A 12,413-nucleotide genomic window follows, 5' to 3' on the forward strand; every position below is an offset into this window, starting at 1 on the left:
TTAAATCTAGATGCCCCTGAGCCTCAGTTTGAGAATTTTTTTCCTTTTTACACAGTTACTGCCCTTCATTTTTTTTCTATTCTCTTTTCCTAGAGACCCTTTTAATTGAAAATTTGGGCTGTTAACGAATCCTGTAATAGTTTTGTCTCTTTTATATTTTCTCTGTTTGTCTTTTTGTTCAACTGTCTGAAAATTTTCTTTAATTGTACATTTGATACCTTCCATTGAGATTTAAATTCTGCTAACATTTAAAATTTTAAAAACATTCTTATCCTCTGCAGATAAAAAGAAAATTATGACATCCTGTTCTTCTTTCAGGTATGCAGTGTTTTCTCCTAGGTCTCTGAGGATTTTAATTATAAATTTTAAAATGTTTTCTTCTATTCCCCATATTATCTGTTTTGTTTGGTTCCTTTTCTACCATTGTTTTAGTCTCTGTGTTTCCTTTTGGAGGCTCCCACAATCTGGTAATCCGTTGCTGGAAAGAATGAGACAGGTACTTGTTCCCCCAGTGATGAGAAAGTAAGATGACACAGAAGTACCGTCTCACCATAAACAATTAGAAAACTGAAAGAAAAAAGAGAAGAAACTCTTTTTGGATATAGGCCAGTGGGAAGCATAGGGCTGTGATCATGGAGAAAAGGGGAGCAAGTGAGGTGAGCTTTCCATTACGTAGGCCTCTGCCTGGAGATAATGCCTATACTGAGGTTCACAGAGGGTAATGTGGTTTGGATACTTGTGCCCTCCAAATCCCATGTTTAAATGTGATCCCCAGTGTTGGAGGTGGGGCCTAGCAGGAGTTGTTTGGGTCATTGGTGGAGGATCCTTCATGAATGACTTGGTACCATCCCTTTGGTGATGAGTGAGTTCTCAGTCTATTAGTTCACATTGAGAGCTAGTGGGTTAAAGGAACCTGGAAACTTCTCCCCTCATTCTTGCTCTCTCTCTCACCATGTGGCACATTTGCCCCCACTTTGTCTTCTGCCAAGAATAAAAGCTTCCTGAGGACTCACCAGAAGCTGAGTAGATGTTGGCGCCATGCTTCTTACACAGTCTGCAGAACTGTAAGCCAAATACATCTCTTTCTTTATAAATTACTCTCTCAGGTATTCTTTTATAGCAATACAAAAGAGACTATACAGAGGGGAAATCTAAACAGAGACTGTAGTTTGGAGAGGTCAAAGTGGCTAAAATTTTCAGGGCAGAATACCTAAAAGACAGGAATTTCACTGAGCTCTAGAAATCTACATGGGGACTCTCTTGAGATTTAGGTTGAAGACCAATCTGTTTGTGCATATGGTGAAGTTCCACTAGGCTGGACAAGAACAACCTCCAAGGAGAAAACAGTTGCAAGGAGCTTTGAGACAAATAAATCTCAGATATCACATAGGGCTGAAAACCATTCAGGTTCCCACCAGTTGGAGTAGAGAGGTTTTATTGAATACCAAAGACCCCAGGAGGGCTATGACTTAAAAGTAGAGCTAAATTGCTTTAGGGTAATAGACTCTAGAACTACCTTAAAAGAGATAAAAAGCCTCAAAAGGATAAAACTAATCTAGAAGTAACTTAAACTGCCTGCCAGGAAAAATTCAATACTCTTTAAAGGCATTCAAAGCTCAGCACTTGACAATATGAAATTCACCATGTTTGGCATTCAGTCAAAAGTCATGAGCCATGTGAAGAAGCAGGACCATGAGGCCTATGACTAGATGAAAAATCCATAATTAAAAACAGAAAAGAACTGATAATGATGATGTAAGAACGTGAAAGTAGCTGTTATAAATGTGTTTTCTATGCCCAAGGACATGGACATGATAAGAAGTGAAATGGAAGGTACAAGAAATCAAATGGAGATTTTCAGAGATTAAAAGTATCTGAAATGGAGACTTCCAGTTTCTATTCCACATGTACAGAGCTTGGAAGTTGCCACTCTGTCCTAACAAGTACAAAGCTGAACAGGCTAAAAAACCAGCTCTTCTTGGATCTGTAGGAGAGGGGAGGACACAGGGCAAACCACTGTCGTCAAGTCTGGAAAGACACAGAGGCCTCTAGAAGGAGTCACAGCTTACTGGGCAGAGACTCAGGAGCAGAAACTGCTGTGGGAACCAGTTTTAGGAGGGAAAACCTGAACTATAATTGATGAATTTCCAGAGGCTCAGCATGGACAAGTCTGAACGTTAAAAACTCCAAAAGGACCCAGTCATAGGGAAGTAGCCACACTTTTGTGGGTTTTACCTCCAGGAGCTTGACCATGTTCCGGCAGTACATACTGGAGAAAAAATCCCTAATGATTCTGGCAAGGGGAGAGGAAAAGGAACTATGTTGAAATATGCCAAAGCATTTTCTTCTTAACAATGCCTGCCCTCAGGAGAAACTATTTATCCAGATCCTTATATGCTGGGGTTTTTTCAGAGCCTAACTGACCTTGGAGAAGGGAAAGACTCCATTCTGGCCCACTGTAGCCATCCTGTTCCGTCTAATTGGGGAGAGGAACTGAGAAAAACTAAATTACATCTTTCTAACAGGTAACAGTTTGTTCAAAATATAATAGCAACAATGTATTCCATTGTGATTCTTATGTATGTATCTTATGTGTATACTTGCTTATATGTAAGTAAAATGAATGACAGCAAAGATACAAGGGACAGGAGGGAAGAAATAGGATTACAGTTTGAGTATCCATTATCCAAAATGCTTGAGAACAGAAGTGTTTTGGATTTCAGATTTTTTTCAGATTTTGAAATGTTTGCCTTATACTCACTGGTTCAGCATATGAAAATCCAAAGTCCAAAGTGCCCCAATGAGCATTTCCTTTGAGTGCCATGTCAATGTTCAAAAAGTTTTAGATTTTGGGGCATTTCCGGTTTCGGATTTTTGGATTTGGGATGCTCATTCTATATTTTGTTATTAAAAGGTACTCGTGCTACCTGTGTGCTGTTATTTGAAAGCAGACTTGGATTCATTGTAAAAGCATTTTGCAAACTCCAGGGTAACTACTAGAAAAAGCAAATAAAGAAGTGTAACTAAATGCCAAAAAAAGGGAGAGAAAATAGAATAATATAAATGTCCAGTTAAAATCACATAAAGGACCAGGCACAGTGCCTCACGCCTATAATCCCAGCGCTTTGGGAGGCCAAGGCGGGTAGATCACTTGAGGTCAGGAGTTCAAGTCCAGCCTGGTCAACATGGCAAAACCTCACCTCTGCTAAAAATACAAACAACAGCCAGAAATGTTGGCATGCACCCGTAATCCCAGCTACTCAGGAGGCTGAGACAGGAGAATCACTTGAACCCAGGAGGCAGAGACTGCAGTGAGCTGAGATCACACCACTGCACTCCAGCCTGGGCAACAGAGTGAGAGGCTGTCTCAAAAATAAATAAATAATAAAATAAAATCACAAAAGAACTGACTGTGGGCACTATGGGTCATGCCTATCAGTTAGCCCTGCTCTGCAAGAAGCAATAAAGAAAATAAATAAAATACAATAGAATCACAAAAGGCAGAAAAAGAGTAGAAGGCAAAAACAGAAAAAAAAGAACAAGGGCAACAAATAGAAAATAGTAACAAATATGGTAGATATTAATTCAAATATTTCAACAATTACTTTGAAAACCAGTGGTCTAAATACACCAATTAAAAGACAGAGATTGTCAAAGTTGGTCAAAAAAACAAGACCCAACTCTGTGATATCTATAAGAAACCTGCTTTAACTATAAGGACACATACACACTAAATTTAAGTGGATGGAAAATAGTATATGATGTTAACAATAATCAAAAGAAAGGAAGAGTAGCTATATTAATTTCAGACAAAACAGACTTCAAAGTAAGAAAAATTACTGGGGATAAAGAAGGGCAAAATAATAAAGGGGTTAGTTCCCCAAGAAGACATAACAATCCTTGACACGTAACCTAACACAGAGCATCAAGCTACATGAGGCAAAAACTGAGAACTGCAAGGAGAAACTGATGGACCTACTATCATAGTTGGAGACTTCAGCACCCTTCTATCAGCAATGGACAGATCCAGAAGGAAAAAAACATCAGTGGAGATATAGTTGAACTCTGTTAGATATCTATAATGCCGTCAATCAACTAGATGTAATTGACTATTTCATCCAACAATAGCAGGATATACTTTCTTCTCAAGCTTACATAGAACATTCACCAAGACAGGCTATGTTCTGTTCCATAAAACATACTCTCATAATTTTTTTTTGAGATGGAGTCTCACTCTGTCACTGTATTAGTCAGGGTTCTCTTAGAGGGACAGAATTAATAGGACATATAGTTATATAGATATACAGATATATGGGAGTGCTGGGATTACAGGCGTGAGCCACTGCACCCAGCCCTTCGTTATCCTTTTAATGTCCATGGGATCTATAGTGATGTCCCTTCCCTCTTTCATTTCTGATGTTAGTAATACATGTCCTCTCTTTTTCTTAGTCAGCTTGGCTAGAGGCTTATCAAATTTATTGATCTTTAAAAAGAACCAGCTTTTATTGTAATTGATCTACTCTATTGATTTTCTATTTTCAATTTCATTGATTTCTGTTCTAATTCTTATTATTTCTTTGGATTTAATTTACTCTAATTTTTCTAGTTTCCTAAGGTAGAAACTTAAATTGCTGATTTTAGATTTTTCTTCTTTTCTAATATATGCATTCAATGCTATACATTTCCCTCAAAGCACTGTTTTTTCTGTAGCACATAAATTCTGATAAGTTGTGTCTTCATTTTCATTTAGTTCACAAATTTTAATATTTTTCTTGAGCTTTCTTTGACACGTGTTATTTAGAAGTGTGTTGTTTAATTTCCATGTATTTTGGGATTTTCCAGTTAATTTTCTGTTACTGATTTTGAGTTTAATTCCATTGTGATCTGAAATCAGGCATTAGTGTAAATTCTGTTATTTTAAATTTGTTAGGCTGGGCACAGTGTCTCATGCCTGTAATCCCAACACTTTGGGAGGCCAAGGTGTGTGGATCACCTGAGGTCAGGAGATTGAGACCAGCCTGGCCAACATGGTGAAACCTTGTTTCTACTAAAAATACAAAAATTAGCCTGGCGTGGTAGCACATGCCTGTAATCCCAGCTACTCAGGAGGCTGAGGCATAAGGATCGCTTGAACCTGGGAGGTGGAGGTTGCAGTGAGCTGAGATCATGCCATTGCACTCCAGCCTGGGCAACAGAGTGAGACTCTGTCTCGAACAAACAAACGGATAATGAAGGAATACAATGAACAACTCTAAGCCCACAAACTTGATAACCTAGATGAAATGAAATAATTCCTTGAAAGACACAATCTGCCAAATCTTACACAAGAAGGAATAGATAATATAAATAGGCCTATATCTATTAAAGAAATTGAATCAATAATTAATAACCTTCTAAAATGGAAAGTACTATGCTCAGATGGATTCACTGATGATGTCTACCAAATATTTAAGGAAGAAATTATAATAATTCCTTACAGATGAACTAAATAAAAGATATCCCATATTAATGTACTGGAAGACCCAATATTGTCAAGATGTCAGTTCTTCCCAACTTAATCTGTATGTTCAATGCAATCCCAATCAAAATTCTAGCAAGTTATTTTGCAGATATCAACAAACTCATTTTAAGGTTTATACAGAGATGCAAAAGACCCAGAATAGCCAACACAATATTGAAAGACATGAACAAAGGTGAAGGACTGACACTACCTGACTTCGATCCTTACTACGAAGTTATAATAAAGTTAGTATGGTGTTGGCAGGATAGACAAGTAGATCAAATGGAACAGAATAGAGAGTTCAGAAATAGACTCACATAAATATAGTGTACTGATCTCTGGCAAATGAGAAAAGGCAACAGAATAGAGCAAAGACAGTCTCTTCAACAAATGGTGCGGAAACAGCTGGACATCCACGTGCAAAAACATTAATCTAGACATCAACCTTACATTCTTTACAAAATTAACTAAAAATGATCCTAGATCTAAATATAAAACACAAAACTATATAAACTTACAGGAGAAAATCGAGATAACCTTGGGTATGGCAGTGACTTCTTAGATGCAACATCAATGGCATGATCCATGAAAGAAATAATTGATAAGCTGGATTTCATTAAAATTAATAACTTCTGCTCTATTAAAGAAAATGTCAAGAGAAGGAGAAAACAAAGCACAGACTGGGACAAAATTTTCCAAAAGACACCTCTGATAATGTACTCATCCAAAATACACAAAGAACTCAATAATATGAAAACAAACAACCCAATTTTAAAAATGGGCCAACGACCTTAACATACACCTCATCAAAAAAGATATGTAGATGGAAAATAAGCATATAAAAAGATGCTCCACATCATCTGTCAAAGGGGAAATGCAAATTAAAACAATGAGATACCACTAAATATCTATTAGAATGGCCAAAATCCAGAACACTGATAACACCATACACTGGCAAGGATGTGGAGCAACAGGAACTCTTACTCGTTGCTACAATGCTGGTGGGAGTGCAACATGGTACAGCCACGGTAGAAGACAGTTTGGCAGTTTCCTACAAAATTAAAAATACTCTTACCATATGATCCAGCATTGTATTCCTTGGTATCTACCCAAAGAAGCTGAAAATGTATATCCATGTGAAAATTTCACATGGATGTTTATAGCAGCTTTATTCACAAATGCTGAAACCTGGAAGCAACCAAGATGTCCTGCAGCGTGTGAATGAATCAACTGTGGTATATCCAGACAATGGAGTATTATTCAGTGCTAAAAAGAAATGAGCTATCAAGCCATGAAAAGACATGGAAGAATCTTAGATGTATATTACTAAGTGAAAGAAGCCAACCTGAAAAGGCTACGTACTGTGTGTTCCCAACTAAATGACATTTTGGAAAAGGCAAAACTATGGAGACATGAAAAACATCAGTGGTTTCCAGGGGCTAGTGGGGAGGAAGGGACAAATAGGTGGAGCACAGAGGATTTTTAGGGAAGTGAAACTATAGTTGGCCCTTTAACAATGAGGGATTGACATACGTGGATATTCTTTTCAACAATATGCATAGATTGAAAATACAGTATTTGAGGGAAGCAAAGCCTGAGTATATGGACTGCCAACTTTTTATATATGTGGGTTCTGCAGGGCTAACCATGGGATGGGAGTAAGTGTGGATTTGGTTATATGCAGGCAGTCCTGGAATCAATCCCCCACGTATACCAAGAGATGACTGTACACTGTATGATACTATAATGGTGGAACACATCATACATTTGTCCAAATCCACAGAATATGCAACTCCAAGAGTGAACCCAAGATAAACTATGAACTTTGGATGATTATGATATGCCAATATTGGTTCATCAGTTGCAACAAATGTACCATTGTGTGGGGAATGTTGATAATAGGAGAGGCTGTGCAAGTGTGGGGTCAGGAGTATATGAAAAGTCTCTGTACCTTCCTTTTAATATTGCTGTAAACCTAAAACTGCTCTAAGAAAATCAAGTCATATATATTTTGTTCCATATCTGAAATGAAAAGTGTACTGGATAAGATTCACTGATTAGATACTGCAGAAGAAAAGATCTGTAAACTTGATGATATAGCAATAGAAACTACCTAAAATGAAACACAGAGAGACAAAAAGACAGAAAACATTGAATAGAGCCCCAGTAAACTGTGTGAAAATAGCAAGCTTTCTAACATACATGTAATGGCAGGGGCGGGGTGTGTGGAGTACAGAAAAATATTTGAGAAAAGAATGGCTTTTTTTAAAGTCCCCAATTTGATTCAAACTATGAATACACAGATCCAAAAATCTCAATTGCAAGTAGAAGAAACATTAAGAAAATCACAAATGGCCAAAAATCAATAATAAAGAGAAAATCACAAAAGCAGCCAGATGGGGGAAATTTACATTTAGAAACTGAAGACAAAAATTAAAGTAGACCTCGGTTGGGCACGGTGACTCACACCTGTAATCCCAGTACTTTGGGAGGCCAAGGTGGGCAGATCACGAGGTCAGGAGTTCAAGAGCAGCCAGTTCAAGACCAGCCTGGTCAACATGGTGAAACCCTGTCTCTACTAAAAATACAAAAAAAAAAAAAAAATTGGCCGGTTGTGGTGGCACACGCCTGTAATCCCAGCTACTAAGGAGGCTGAGGCCGGACAATTGCTTGAACCCGGGAGGCAGAGGTTGCAGTGAGCCAAGATCACGCCACTGCACTCCAGCCTGGGTGACAAAGTAAGACTCTGTCTCAGGAAAACAAACAAAACTAAATAGACCTCAGTAGAAACGATACAATTCATAAGACACTGAAGTGATACCTTCAAAATAACCCAGATAGTAGCCATAGTACCCAACAGGTAGTTTTTCAGTCCACATCCCCCTCCCTCCCCGCTCTAGTAGTCCCCAGCATCTATTGTTTCCATTTTTATGTCCATGTGTACTCAATGTTAAGCTCCCAGTTATAAGTGAGAACATGCAATATTTGGTTTTCTGTCCCTGTGTTAATTCACTTAGGGTAATCGCCTCCAGCTGCATCCATGTTGCTGCAAAGGACATAGTTTTGTTCTTTTTTGTGACTGTGTAGTATTCCCTGGTGTTTATGCACCTCGTTTTCTTTATCCATTCTACTGTTGATGGGCACCTAGGTTGGTTCCATGTCTTTGCTATTGTGAATAGCATGCATGTGTTTTTTTTGTAGAATGATTTCTTTTCCTTTGGGCATATACTCAGTAATGAGATTGCTGGGTCAAATGGTAGTTCTGAGTCCTTTGACAAATCTCCAAACTGCTTTCCGCAGTGGCTGCACTAATTTACATTCCCACCAACAGTGTGTGAGTGTTCCCTTTTCTCCACAGCCTTGCCAGCATCTGTTATTTTCTGATTTTTTAATAATGGCCATTCTGACTGGTGTGAGATGGTATCTCATTGTGGTTTTGATTTTCATTTCTCTGATGATTAGTGATGATGATCATTTTTTCATATGTTTGTTGGCTGCTTGTATAGCTTTTTCAAACAACCAAAAGCAGAGAGAATTCATTGCCAGCAGGCCTACAATACAAAACAATGTTAAAGGAAGGTCTTCAAGAGGAAGCAAATTGATACCAAATGGAAATTTGGATTTACACTTAACGATGAAGAATGCTGGCCAAGCGTGGTGGCTCATGTCTGTAATCCCAGAACTTTGGGAGGCTGAGGAGGAATGAAGAATGCTGAAAATTATAAATATGTAGGTAATTATAGAAGACATTTTTTCTTATTTTAAATTTTATTTTGAATATAATTATTTAAATTTTAAAAAGATGTATTGCAGGGTTTAAAATACCTGTAAAGTAAAATTTATGACAATAATAAGATTCAAAAAAATAAGTCAGGATATAGGCAATTTGTATAACACTCTCAACTGATTTGACTAATTAACAACTATAGAACATTCCACCCAGCAACAGAATACACATTCTTTTTAAGTGAACATAAAACATTCACCAAGGTAGAACATATTCTGAGCCATAAAACAAGTCTTAATACATAAAAAAGATCAAAATTATACAAAGCATATTATCTGACCACAACACAATTAAACTTAAAACCAGTAACAGAAAGATATCTGGAAAAACCCCAAATACTTGGAAATTAAACAATCATACTTCTAAATAACCCATAAGCCAAGGAAGAAAATCACAAGAGAAATTAGGAAATACTTTGAACAGAACAAGAGTGAAAGCCCCACGTAACAGCATTTGTGGGATGCAGCTATAGCAGTGATTTAAGATAATTTTTAGCATTAAATGCTGCTTTTAGAAAACAAAAAGGGTCAAAAATTAGTGTTCTAAGTTTCCACCTTAAGAAACTAGAAAAAGAAGGGCAAATTAAACCCAAAGTAAGCAGAAAAAAGGAAATAAGATCAGAAATCAATGGAATAGAAAATGGACAAAGAATAGGGAAAATCAATCAAACTAAAAGTTGGTTCTTTGTAAAGATCAGGAAAGAGGCACTTACAAGAAGGTGTTGAGGGATAGGTTTTATTTAAGTAGAGTTTCTCAGGCTTAGTTGTACATTAGAATCACCTGGGGAACATTTAAAACTCCTGACGCTGGGGCTGTGTACTTTTGACTAATTAAGTCAGAATCTCCAGGCATTAGCACATGTTAAAGCTTTCCAGGTGATTCTAATGTGCAGCTGAGTTTGAGAACCACCGTTGAGAGATCAGGCAAGGCCCAATCTCTTCACAGTGGAACACCACCCCTCACCCAACTACCCACTTGTCAGGATCTAACTTGGGCTAGTCAGAGGCTCCAGAGTCAAATCCCCTCATCTCCTGCATGGATTTTTATATGCCTGGCTGCTGGTGTTGCGAGGGTGCAGTAGGAGAAGAAGGATGAAATCTCTTCATTTGGTATGTAGACTTTCACCTAATTTCAATAGGTTGTCTCAGGCCTGGCTTGGATTCCCAAGTCTTCTCTGATTTGGTTTCTCCACAGAGTAAACCTCCAGTCTTCTGCCAGGATTGGAGAAAGGGCATCATCTGCGGTGTAGGTCAAGAAGGGAATCTGGGAGCCTTGCTGCTCCCATTTATTTAAGCTGCCTTGTTTGCAGCCCTTCTCTGCACCCCTGCTTTCCGAGTCCCAGGTTCTGCCATGTTCGGCAGAGTGAGTTACCTTCTTGCTGCCTTCTCCTACTGCAGGCTTGGGGTTCTGTTTCCCTTGGTTTGATAAACCAGTCAATGCACGTTCTTCTCTTTCCAGCTCCCAATATTTTTTTCGGTTGATTTTTTTTCTCAGTCGTCTCCATTTCCAATCCCTTAGAACTTGTGGTTTGCCTTCTTTCCCCCTTTACTATCACTTTAGTGGGATTTCATGAGACAGTGGAGATAAAAGTAAGTGTCTAATCTACCACATTTAACCAGAAATTTTCCAGAGCCTTTTAAAAAAATCAGAGTACTTAATAATGATGTTAAAAGAGAAACATTTGACAAATTACATTTAGTAGAGTTTAATTGGGCAAAAAATGAATCAGGCAGTTCTCAGCACCAAAACAGGTACAGAGAAACTGGGGCTCCCATGGAGTTTAATACTCTGGTTGAATAATACTTATGAACAGAAACAGAAATGCAATGTACAGAAAATGGAAGCGAGGTACAGAAACAACTGGACGGGTTACAGTCCAGTGCTTGCCTTATTTGAACATGAGCAGGTGGCTGCCTGCTACTGACTGAAGCATGGCTGCTGTGATTGGCTGAGACTCAGCTATCTGTTAGAAAAGCATACTCCTAAGCTGGGTTTTCAGTTTATTTACATACTAAGTTTGGTTGCAGTTATTATGTAAGGACTCAAGTATGCCAATATGGTGGCTTTTCTCAGGCCAAATTTACTTTAACAATGGTAATCACTTTTAACTCAGTTACCTTCGCAGGAATGCAGAATGAGAGCTGTGTTGGTCTCTGGGATATAAGAGTATGATCACAGCAGATGATAATGGTTTTCCTGCTCCTATTTCACAATCTTAAGTCCTAAATAAAATGAAATTGGATTGCAGAACTCCAAATCTAGTACTTTTAGAACTGATTGCAAAGATGGTAGTATTTTGTTAGTAAGAGTTAAACCTGCCTCATTAATACTCGTGTGTTTTGTTCTCCCATAATGCTTCTAGTGGTAGCAATCCTACTATGTTGTATTGACCAGAAAAAAAAAGAATATATAACTTTCTGTCTTCTCATTAGGAAGTCATAGTAGACATGTCGTTTCCTGGATATCAGAAGCGTGTCTGTACTGGTTTACTCTCCATACTCTTCCCTTGGGTTTTTAACCTTACATTTGAACCAAGGGAAAAGATGCTGGCCATTGCAGCCATGGTCTTCACACCGCAAAGCTACAGCAAAGCAGTGGATTAAGCACCTACCCAGGATGGAGACCACCTGGGTTCTAGCCTGGGCGTTGTCACTCTCTAACCTGATGACCCTGGGCAAGACAGGCCCCCTCTCTGGGCTTCTGGGTTTTGTAGAATAAAGGGGTGATTTGGCTAACTTCTCTGGATCTTTCTAGCTTGACAAACACTGTCTATACGAATTCTTACTGAAAATAAATGTCCCCAGAAGGATGTAGAGACATAATCTGCTTTTATGGAGAAATGACTCAGAAGGGCTGGGCCTCGCTCTACCTTCACCACCTCTTTAACTGGAAGTACCTGAGGGCAGTGATCAATTCCGGCATTTCAATGCTTATATAGAATTGGCCCAAATATTGCTCCCTCTTCTCAGGTAACCCAGCCTGGGGCTAAAAGTATGTCTTTGTGCTTTTATGCTAGGTTCCAATCCCTGTCAGTTATGGTTTGTGGGTTGTTTTATTTCAAACAAAACAAATATAATAATTATATTTGGGCTTGAGGTCATTTGGGGGTTCTGAGATACTCCCCAC

General features: G+C 38.4%; 1 long non-coding RNA gene across 1 annotated transcript in view; it reads left to right on the top strand.

Moving 5' to 3' along the window:
* The first annotated feature begins 293 nt into the window (after positions 1-293).
* The window catches only part of LOC134809956 (uncharacterized), an 83,026-nt gene continuing 70,906 nt past the window's right edge, over positions 294-12,413 (top strand). Inside the window, exons 1-2 of the long non-coding RNA XR_010156898.1 lie at positions 294-1,064; positions 2,413-2,525. This is a non-coding gene — a long non-coding RNA (uncharacterized LOC134809956). The remainder of the gene's footprint in view (positions 1,065-2,412; positions 2,526-12,413) is intronic.

This window comes from Pan troglodytes, chromosome 4 (assembly GCF_028858775.2).
Source record: "Pan troglodytes isolate AG18354 chromosome 4, NHGRI_mPanTro3-v2.0_pri, whole genome shotgun sequence".
In the NCBI taxonomy this organism is placed as follows: Eukaryota; Metazoa; Chordata; class Mammalia; order Primates; family Hominidae; genus Pan; species Pan troglodytes.